The sequence below is a fragment of the Pectinophora gossypiella genome, unplaced genomic scaffold, assembly GCF_024362695.1.
Source record: "Pectinophora gossypiella unplaced genomic scaffold, ilPecGoss1.1 Pgos_51, whole genome shotgun sequence".
In the NCBI taxonomy this organism is placed as follows: Eukaryota; Metazoa; Arthropoda; class Insecta; order Lepidoptera; family Gelechiidae; genus Pectinophora; species Pectinophora gossypiella.
Window position 1 is genome coordinate 139,412 of NW_026063261.1, and position 10,548 is coordinate 149,959.

The window sequence follows — 10,548 nt, forward strand, 5'->3', positions numbered from 1 at the left end:
ACACGCTATCACACCCTCCCCGGTGAGACCCGCTGGTGGGAGGCCGGGGGTGATAGGCGTGATAACAGTGTTACCTAGCGAACGTGCGAAATCTGGAGGGTACTTTTGAATAAAAATACCCCCCCCAGCTCTTTGATGATGTCAGGCAGCAACGTACGGCGACAGAGGTGCATCCGTGCGCATCGAAGGACAAGCGAATCCGTGTGTGTAAACATCGGGTGGCTCGAACCCCAATGAAAGACAAACACGCCTTTTTATACCCTTTCTCCTAGTGTTGCCATATGAAGGCAACACAAATTCGCACAAAATTACAGAAAACCTAACAATCGCATCCGTTACCTGACACTCCGCTTGCACTTATGACGGACGCGTCGAATACATGTGTGGGCGCAGTACTGCAACAGCACGTAAATAACACGTGGGTACCTTTAGGTTACTTTTCTAAGAAATTGTCACCAACGGAGGTAAAGTATAGCACTTACGACAGGGAATTGTTAGCTGTCTATCTCGCTATCAGGTATTTTCGAGTGATGGTGGAAGGTCGTCAATTGACAGTTTTTACAGACCACAAACCACTCATATATGCTTTTATTAAGATGGATAATAGTAGTAACTCATGTATATAAGCGAGTTTACTTCCGACATAAGGCACGTAAATGGTGACAAAAATGTCGTCGCCGATGCTTTATCCCGAGTGGAAACAATTTCTTGCTCTATGGCAATAGACTATGCTGCGATTGCACGTGCACAGGCGAGTGATAAGCAACTCGAGCGTTTGCGTTTGCAAAACAATAAAATATTCCAAGAGGTAATATTACCTGGATGTGACATACCTATTGTGTGTGAATCGTCAACACAGAAACTGAGACCATACTTACCGAAAGAATTTAGAAAATTAGCATTCGATTCTGTTCACAATATTAGCCACCCAGGGATTCGAGCTTCACGACAGTTGGTAAAAGAAAGATATTACTGGGAAGGTTTAAATAAAGATATAGGTAATTTCGCGAAAATGTGCATACAATGTCAAAAGGCAAAGGTGCACAGGCATACTAGATCGGAATTAGGCCAGTTTACATCAGTTGAGCGATTCACACATATGCACGTCGACATCGTTGGTCCGTTACCGATTTCCTTGCACGACTATAGGTATCTTGTTACTATAGTAGATCGTGTTACGTGGTGGAAGCAAAACTAAGCTTTTTAAAAACTAACTTAAATTTATTACACAAGAAATAGAAGAAATAGATGTTAACAGTCAGAAATTCGGGATAAGAGTGAGCGCAGGATACAGGAACGTCTGGTTTTTATAGGAAGGGATGTTTACATAGGAACTTATTTATTAATGATACTTAGGACAAAGTTCAAAGTTGTGTGTTACATACAAAATTACTAAATGACATGCTTATATCTAATTACTAATGTATAAGTTGATAATGTCCATTATATGTATAACACCTCCCCCCTTAGAACAAAGATTGGGCGGTTTTGCCCAATGTTTGAGGTAGAGATGTTGTAGCTTCGACGTCTTCGTCTTCGGAGATGCATGTTGTGTTCGGAGATGATAGCGCCAATGATACGCGTCGGCCGCTGTTGGACCGATCGAAACAATTGTTAAAAATTTGTATGCAGCCACTCCGATGGCTGTCGGGTTGTCGTCTTGTAGATGTTCTTCTTCTTAATAAATGTAGAGGCGTACAACGCCATAACTTGTATATGAGGTAGATGAGCATAATTGAACCCATAAGATAACTAAAGATGGATAGCTTGCTGGAGTGTTGTTCAAATAAAGATGCTTTTGATTTTAAATCTTTGGAATATTTTTTTCATCTGTGTGAATTTGTTTTGTATGTTGTGTGCAATAAAGTATATTTGATTTGGTTTGATTTGATTTGAATATTTTTCTAGTTCATCTCTCACTGTATGTAGAAAATCTAATGGGATATTGTTGATTCGTAACTGTAGCAATTCCGGTGGCTTGGGGATTTCTTTCATTGTTTTGCAATCTTCTTCGAGATTCACGGTAACTACAGGATGGGTGACGTTTGCAGTAATTTCTTCAGTAGCTGACAGAGTCTCGATCGCTGTAAACACTTTACACCCTGGGTTAATTGAAATTATTCCGACTCCTTCAAGTTCGTGGTGGGTAGTTTGATCGTTACACTGTAGGACACATGGTGTTTGTCTTCGTAATATGTATATCCATTGATTATGTGTTAGAGGCTGGAATGTGTTGATGTGGGCACGCGTGTACACGTGTCTAATACTTACTCAGAATTACCATACATATTTCGTCCGTTGAAGCCCTCGTACGTTTGAACCTCAAGATATATTTCAGAATTACTGTGATTTACCTAAAAGGTGAGTTTGAATTAAAATAAGTTTACCTAAGTACTGTAATTCAGTTATTTTTTTTCATAAATCAATAATTATGAACTTATGAGCTAATAACTTAAAATTTCTTACAGCCTACTTATTAAAAATTAAGTAGAAGATTCACGATCTGCACCGATACACAGAGGAAGGTATTTCAACGACTTACAACAAAAAGTGAGTAAGAACAAAATTATACTTAAGTAAATACTTATTTAAACTATAAAAAAATGGTTAATGAACTAATAAAATTACGAAATATTTACAGGTCAAAAAGGGAATCGCTCTCTTGCTGCGATTCATGAGTGAAAATTCAAGAATGTACTATTAAAGTCAACAATCACTCTCGAGGTAAGAGTGCACAATATTTATTTTCATACGCACCTAATCTAGCTCAAAAAACTGGTAAACGATGAAGATATTGATTTAATTCTAACTTTCAGATACGAGGTGACTACCATTATTTATCGACTTGAAGCTAGCCAGATGACGAGTTGATGTAGACCCTTAAATGGTAAGTCTGAATAGTGTCATAATTAAAGTTAGTTTAGGTTATCGACATTTGCCTATTTATTAATATATAAATGCATGTTTCACAGATTATACTCGGGTTGAACTTATAATCATCTTTAAGGACTCTCCACATCGACGCTACTCGCGCAGTCGAAGAGCTCCTGATTTCCTGCTTCAAATAATTGTATGTAACTACTTTTAATATATCTCGCTCTCTGTCTGATTAAGAGAAAGCCTGTGCCCAGCAGTTTATGTTAAGTTATAATATTAATTAGTATTTAGATCGCCTTATAGTCTATAGGTTTTACTCATTTCGGTTCATAATTAAAACATTATCACAAAAGTGTCTTTATAGATTTTGGTAGGAAGGTCCTTTTTTTTAACCATTTTAAATACATTTCAAAACATTTAAAAATTTATTTAAAATGGGTTACTGCTCTGTGTGTAATGTTAATGTTAATGGAAGACAGTGGACTGGACATTTCCGTAGCAGTAAGCACAAAAATAATTGTACTGCTCCGCTTTATGATAACGTAGAGATCATAACATCCGCTTTTAAAGGACGTATAGTAAGTTATCGAATTATTGCATCTAATGAAGAAGCAAAAAACTTACCTTCTTTATTTTTAAACAACATTCGTAAACAAATTAGATCTCTTGTAAATCACGCCTTACAAGTCCACACTTCTGTTAAAATTAACTTCGAATTTTTTTTATCTTTTCTTTTGCCTAAAACTGACGTACAAGAAGTAAAGTCGTTTGCCACAAAGAACTTTACAATTCATTTAAATTTTGACTTTGATAATCTTTATAACGAAGTTGTTTCTTTTCTGTTGAATAAAGTAGGGGAATTTGAAGAAAGAGACAGTGGTTGGACATTTTTAAGCAATTCACACCTTGAAATAAATATAAATAAATATCAGCCTTTAAGCGGTTCCAGTTTTATCTCATTGCCTAAATATATAAGAAACAAAAAAGCATGCCTCAATATACAAAACAAGAATGACTTTTGTTTCTTATGGTGTGTAACCGCTGCTCTGTATCCTTCAAAAAAGCACCCAGAGCGGGTATCATCGTATCCCCATTTTCAACAAGTACTAAACATTAAAGACTTAAATTTTCCGATCACTTTCTCAGATATTTCTATATTTGAAAAAAATAACCCTAGTTTGAGTATTTTTGTTTATGGATTAAAAAATGGTAAAGAAATAACAGGTCCGTTATACAAATCAGAGTCGACCATAAAGAGCGATAAACGTAAAGTTGTACATCTTTTATTCCTAGAAAATGATACATCATCTCATTTTTGTCTAATCAAAGACTTGACTCGTCTTGTTAGAAACCAAATAACTAAACATCACGAAAAAGTTTATTACTGTGAAAACTGTTTGTTATTTTTCCACTCAGTTGAACGCATCAATAGTCATTTATGCGAAGGAACTGTTACTGTTTTACCAGAAGAGGGTTCATTTATTACATTTAAAAACTACAACAGAAAACAAGACATTCCGTTTGTTATCTATGCCGATTTCGAAACAATTCTGCGACCTATTCAAGACAATGACTGTGATACTGCTAACACAACAAAATTGCAATGTCACGTGCCCGCGGCGTTTGCGTATAATATTGTGTCTTCCATTGATCCTAATTTTAACCAATTTAGAATTTATCGTGGTAGAGATTGTGTTAATAAATTCATAAATATGCTTTTGGATGATGCTAAGGAAATTAATACTTTATTGAATACGAATCGAGGAATGAAATTTACTGAAAGTGATGCTCGTGATTTCGAAAAATCTTTATATTGCCACATTTGTAATAATTTTTTATGGGGGAAAAAAGTTAGAGATCATTGTCATATTACTGGAAGGTATCGCGGAGCAGCCCATCGTCATTGTAATTTACAATTTAAAGTTCCTTAATGTATCCCAATCTTTTTCCATAATTAATCTGGCTACGATTGCCATTTATTTATTAAGGAGTTAGGAGAGGTTCCTGGAAAAATAACAATAATACCTAAAACGAAGGAAAAGTACACCTCGTTTTCTAAATTTGTTCCTATCAACGAAAAAGAGTACATACATTTACGTTTCGTAGATTCTTTTAATTTCTTAGGAACGAGTTTAGACAAACTAACCAAAACAATGAAAACTGAGGATTTTGTTTATCTTCGGCGTCATTTTCCTGAAGAGGAAAAATTCAAATTATTGACTCGTGTATCCGTATGATTATATGTCAAGTTGGGATAATTACGAAGAAACCACACTGCCATCAAAGTCTTGTTTTTTTAATTCATTAAATAATGATCCAATTTCCGATGATGATTACAATCACGCGATGTCTGTATGGTCGCGATTTAGTTTGACTAGTTTAGGAGAGTATACTGACTTGTATCTCAAATCGGATGTTCTTCTGTTAACTGATATATTTCAGAATTTCCGTAAGACCTGTAAGCGACATTACACTCTCGACCCTGCCTTTTACATCTCAGCGCCAAGCCTATCGTTTGACGCTATGTTATTAATAACAGGAATCAAACTTGAACTTATATCTGACATAGAAATTACCCGAATGATTCAAGACGGAATTCGAGGTGGATTATGTATGTGTTCGCATCGCTATGCTAAAGCTAACAATAAATATATTAATGAATACGATGAATCACAACCCGAGTCTTATATCGTTTATGTGGATTGTAATAATCTTTATGGTTTCAGTATGTGTCAATATTTACCATACGCGAATTTCAGGTTTTTGCTTGAAAGCGAATTAAATGATTTTAACGTTTCAAGTATACCCGACAACAATGCCTGGGGTTACATACTTGAAGTAGATCTGTTATATCCTGACCATTTACATCAATACCACAACGATCTTCCATTTTGTGCAGAAAAGTGCATTCCTCCTGGTGGTAAAACTAAAAAACTCGTTCCAAACTTATATAATAAATACAAATATGTGATTCATTACGTACACCTAAAAAAGTGTATAGAGCATGGTTTAATATTACGTAAAATCCATCGAGTTATTACCTTTAGGCAGAGCGCATACTTAAAACAATATATTGATTTAAATACCGAGTTACGCAAAAAAGCAACAAGCGTATTTGAGCAGGACCTATTTAAATTATTTAATAATAGTACATTTGGAAAAACGTTAGAAAATACCGAAAATAGAGTGAATGTCCAATTAGTTAATAGGTGGAAGGATGAAAACAATATAACAAAAAAGTCTACCCAAGCGGAGCGATTGATAGCTAGTCCTTATTTTCATAGTGTTTCAGTGTTCACGGAGAACTTAGTACCCGATTACTCTAGCCATAGAGGCAGCCAATCAGCTCGCGACACCAAACACTTCAGGTCCCCGATACCGACCCCGCCGGCGTGGTCGACGATTTCCCTCATTCAGCGCTTATCGCTATCGACCCACTAGGGTCGATTAATTCTTTCAAATATTTTTCCTCTCAGACGACGCCCTGAGCCGAGGTTCGCGCCCAACTGGGCACCCTCAGGCCTGTTGTCTTAAACGTTGTACCGGGTGAGAGCCTTCAGCGCTCCCCATTTGTCCGGCCAAGTAGTTAATGCCATCTGCGGCAAATCTACAATAAGTCACGTCAAAAAAAAAAAAAAAAAAAGGAGAACTTAGTTGCTATACAAATGAAGCCCGACCAGATTGTTTTAGATAAACCAATATACATAGGGTTTACAGTGGCCCCGATTCCTGCAGACACCGCCTAATTTTATTTTAGGTTATATCCGTCATTTTCGTATCCGTCGAAAAGGAAAGGGACGGATGATTGACAGCTCTTAATTTTAGGAAGAATGAGTAAATTAATGTGTCGGGTTATTGACTGACGTAAAATTTTTAGACGGTTGGTTTAGATTTGTGCTTAAAATTGACGTGTGTTCCATAAATTTTATGCTTGTCGATTACCCGTCCCTTTCCTTTTCGGCGGATAAGAAAAGGACAGATATAACTTAAAATAAAATTAGATGGTATTTACAGGAATTAGCACCAATTTAAAAATCCCATATGTTTCACTTTCACTATAATGTCATCAAGCCCTTTTATAAAGATAGAGTACAATTGTGCTATATGGATACCGACTCGTTTTTGTATTTAATACATACAAAAGATTTTTATCTGGACATAAAAAGTACTTTTCATACTTATTTCGATACAAGTAATTACGACGAGCAAAACCAATGGTGCCTTCCTATTAAAAACAAAAAAGTTCCTGGTCTTTTTAAAGATGAGATGGGAGGAAAGATTATTACTGACTTTGTCGGTTTACGCTCAAAACTTTATTGCGTGAAAAATTGTGATCAAGTTATCAAAAAGGCTAAAGGCGTAAAGTCCTCAGTAGTACGTGACTTAACCATTACAGACTATGAAAAAGTTCTCTTTGATAATGAAATAATTAAAAGAAAAAATATTTTGTTCAAGTCGATAAAACATCAAATATTCACACAAAGCGTAAATAAAGTTGCATTATCTAACAGCGATGACAAACGATCGATATGTACCGATAAAATTAGAACCCGAGCTTGGGGAAACGCTTTAACTTTTAAAAACCTAGATTATGAGTAAAACCTAAAGACCATCTCAAATAATCATAAGTAGTAATATAATAAATTACTTAATATTAACTTAAATTTGTATAAAATTGGTTACGAATAATTGTAAATTATACTTATTTCCTAACATAGTTTAAGTTTACTAACAAAATTTATTATACTTATTTAATGTTTTATACTTTCTGTGATTAAATTTTTTATACAATAAAATATTATATTCAATATGAATGTTTATTTTTTATTTTATCATAAGAAATTTTACCTACTTACCTATGGAAGTTGTTTCAAGGATACGAGTAATCTCATGACTAAGTTTCACGAGTGATAAGCAACTAGTGTCTCTGCCTACTCTATTAGGGATTACGAGCGTGATCGTGAGTTTATGGTTGTAGATTACTTGACCTACATTGATGTCATCATTCATCAAGTCAGCGAACTTATAAGAATGTAGCAACTGCTAGCACCAGTGATGTGCCGTTCTCGGGAATGTTCCCAAAGTGGGAATGTTTCCGTTGCAAAAACTTTTTAGTAGTAAAATACTGGCTGTTTTTCTTTTTCAAATTGTTCTTTTTTGTGCTCTATAATGTTATCTGCGTAAAGGTTAGGTAATAAAGCTCTTTTTATCATAAATTTTCCGTCTTTTACTGCTGGGTACATTCCCTAAGTGGGAAAATTCTCGGGAACGACACATCACTGGTAAGCACAATACGTCATTCTAGCAAATTTTGCAAAAATCGTGCATTTTGTGTATTTTGCATTTTATTTGCAATCTACACTTTAATACCTTCAAGGTGCGTCATTCATTTTTAAAACTCGAAGAGGTTAGACACGACACGAGTGCATCTACTTGGTAAGTCAATATTATTATTTTATTTTTTATTATATTACTTGTATTTTTTATGTATTGTGACGTTAATTCTAAATTATAATTCTGCAGACCCTGTACAAACGGAATAACGCTAGGAAGATATACAGATAGTTCTAAATTGTGTTTATTTTAGAAAAACTTTATTTTCTTTTTTATTAATATGTTTCTTATCTTATGTTTTTGTTTAACAGATCAACAGATGAGAGAGATGACGTCGTCATCATCTGAAGACATCACGTACATGTTCGAACAACATGCGCAAGACCCGCTGGCAAACTTTGATGAAGATTATCCAGAGTTGGCCAGACTCCATCGCGAACCAAAGAAGAGGAAGCCGGCCAAGCGAAATATTAACGTGCAGTGCGTCTCAAAAAAAATACGTCATAAGGACACATCATCTTTCGTGCTACAAAACCACCACACCCCGGGCGCTCGACTAATTAGAGTCCAAGTTGTCGATCTAGAGAACAGTCCTCAAGTTACTTATGACAACGGGGACCCTGAGGAAAACATTTTAATGAGCGCCCAGTACATAGTACATAAGGATTCCTATGATGAAGTGTTAACGCAGACAGAAGCACTTATCGCAAACATATCAAAAAAGTTGTGTAACTATAATTTCTAGTGCAATAAATATTTTATATTTATTCTGGTGTTTTATTTAATTTTCTTCTAAAGCAATTTATTAAAGGTAAAAATAAAACTATTTTTTCATTCATTACACAATAAATTTATTATTTTCTATACACCATTTTTTAATACACAATACATTTTTCAAAGCACATGATTTTGAATGGTTTATACAGTTATAATTTTTTTCATTTTTCGTATATTTATCACACAATTTAGAAAGGTTAGGACATTCTTTTTCACTCAAATCGGTCACTTCGCAATTAGAGCCTAATTCTTTTATCCACTTTACTTTTTCTAATCCTTTAGTAAGAATGTTTTTATTTGCTAAATAAGGCTGTATAATACGTTTGAATTCTCGATGATCTATAAATCCTTCACTCCAATATATTTTACGATTTTTTTCGAGCCATGTAACTTGTTTTTTTTTCTTCCCTTGTTAGAGTATTATACGAGTATGGAGGTTTAATCAAAAAAGTTTGCGTATAATCACTGGTTGCTATAGCGAGCTCCTTTATTATGAAGTTATTTCTAAGATCCTTAAAACCTTGAACATCAACGATTATTGTTTGCGAATTCATGATATTTTTTTAACCACCCCACAGAGCGGTTTATATTCAACTATGCAATCGTTCAAAATTAAGCAATATGCCGAAGTTAGATCTGGTATTTCGGTATTGGTTTCTATTTCAACTCGCACATTTACTACAGGCCCAGACTTCAAATTATCAACCTGTCTCGAACAATCTATCACAAATAACGGAGCTATTTCTTTAAATTCTTTTGCACTTAATAATGGTTCTGTTCGGCGTCCATAATAAGACTGTTGAAACCTCGCGTATTGTTCGTATAATAAAGCTATATTATTGTTTGAAAAATTGACATTTAAATTTTCATAAGGGAACATACATACATACATAAACTCACGCCCGTAATCCCTAATGGGGTGGGCAGAGCAACAAGTAATCAAAGACAACTTGCAGCCACTGTTGATACACTGTTGTTCATAAGGGAAATAAGTAGAATTTAGGTATACTTTAACATCACGTAAATTACAATGGTCGAATCGAGACATGTCTGCGTCACCATTATTTTTTCTATTAGTTTGCAAACCAATTATGACGTATGTAGGTTTTTCGATTTGTGATGAAGTTTTAATTGACCACGTATGTTTTGTAGTTTTTGGTAAAGTAGGATATTCATAAAGGTCCCAATTTCTAAAAGCTAATTGGACTGGTCTATCCCTTTCTAAATGTTTCAATAAATTTATTTTTTCTTTATCGGAAACTTTCACGTGTGGCACACGCCATACTATTTTATTTATCTGAATATCGTTAACAATCTCTCCAGTATTTAATTTTAATGCATTAAGATTAGTATTACTACGTAACAAAATAAGTTCATGTCTGCAATTAATGATAATTTTCTTATAGTCCTCTGCAAAACCTAGTATATTACAGAGAGGAATAGAAGCAGAAAAAATACCTGAATTTATATTTTTTGTGCCATTAATATCCCACCCCCACACTTTAGACATTTTTGATTCACCCTCATTCATAGATAATAAAGATTTTATAGTAGTGGTTA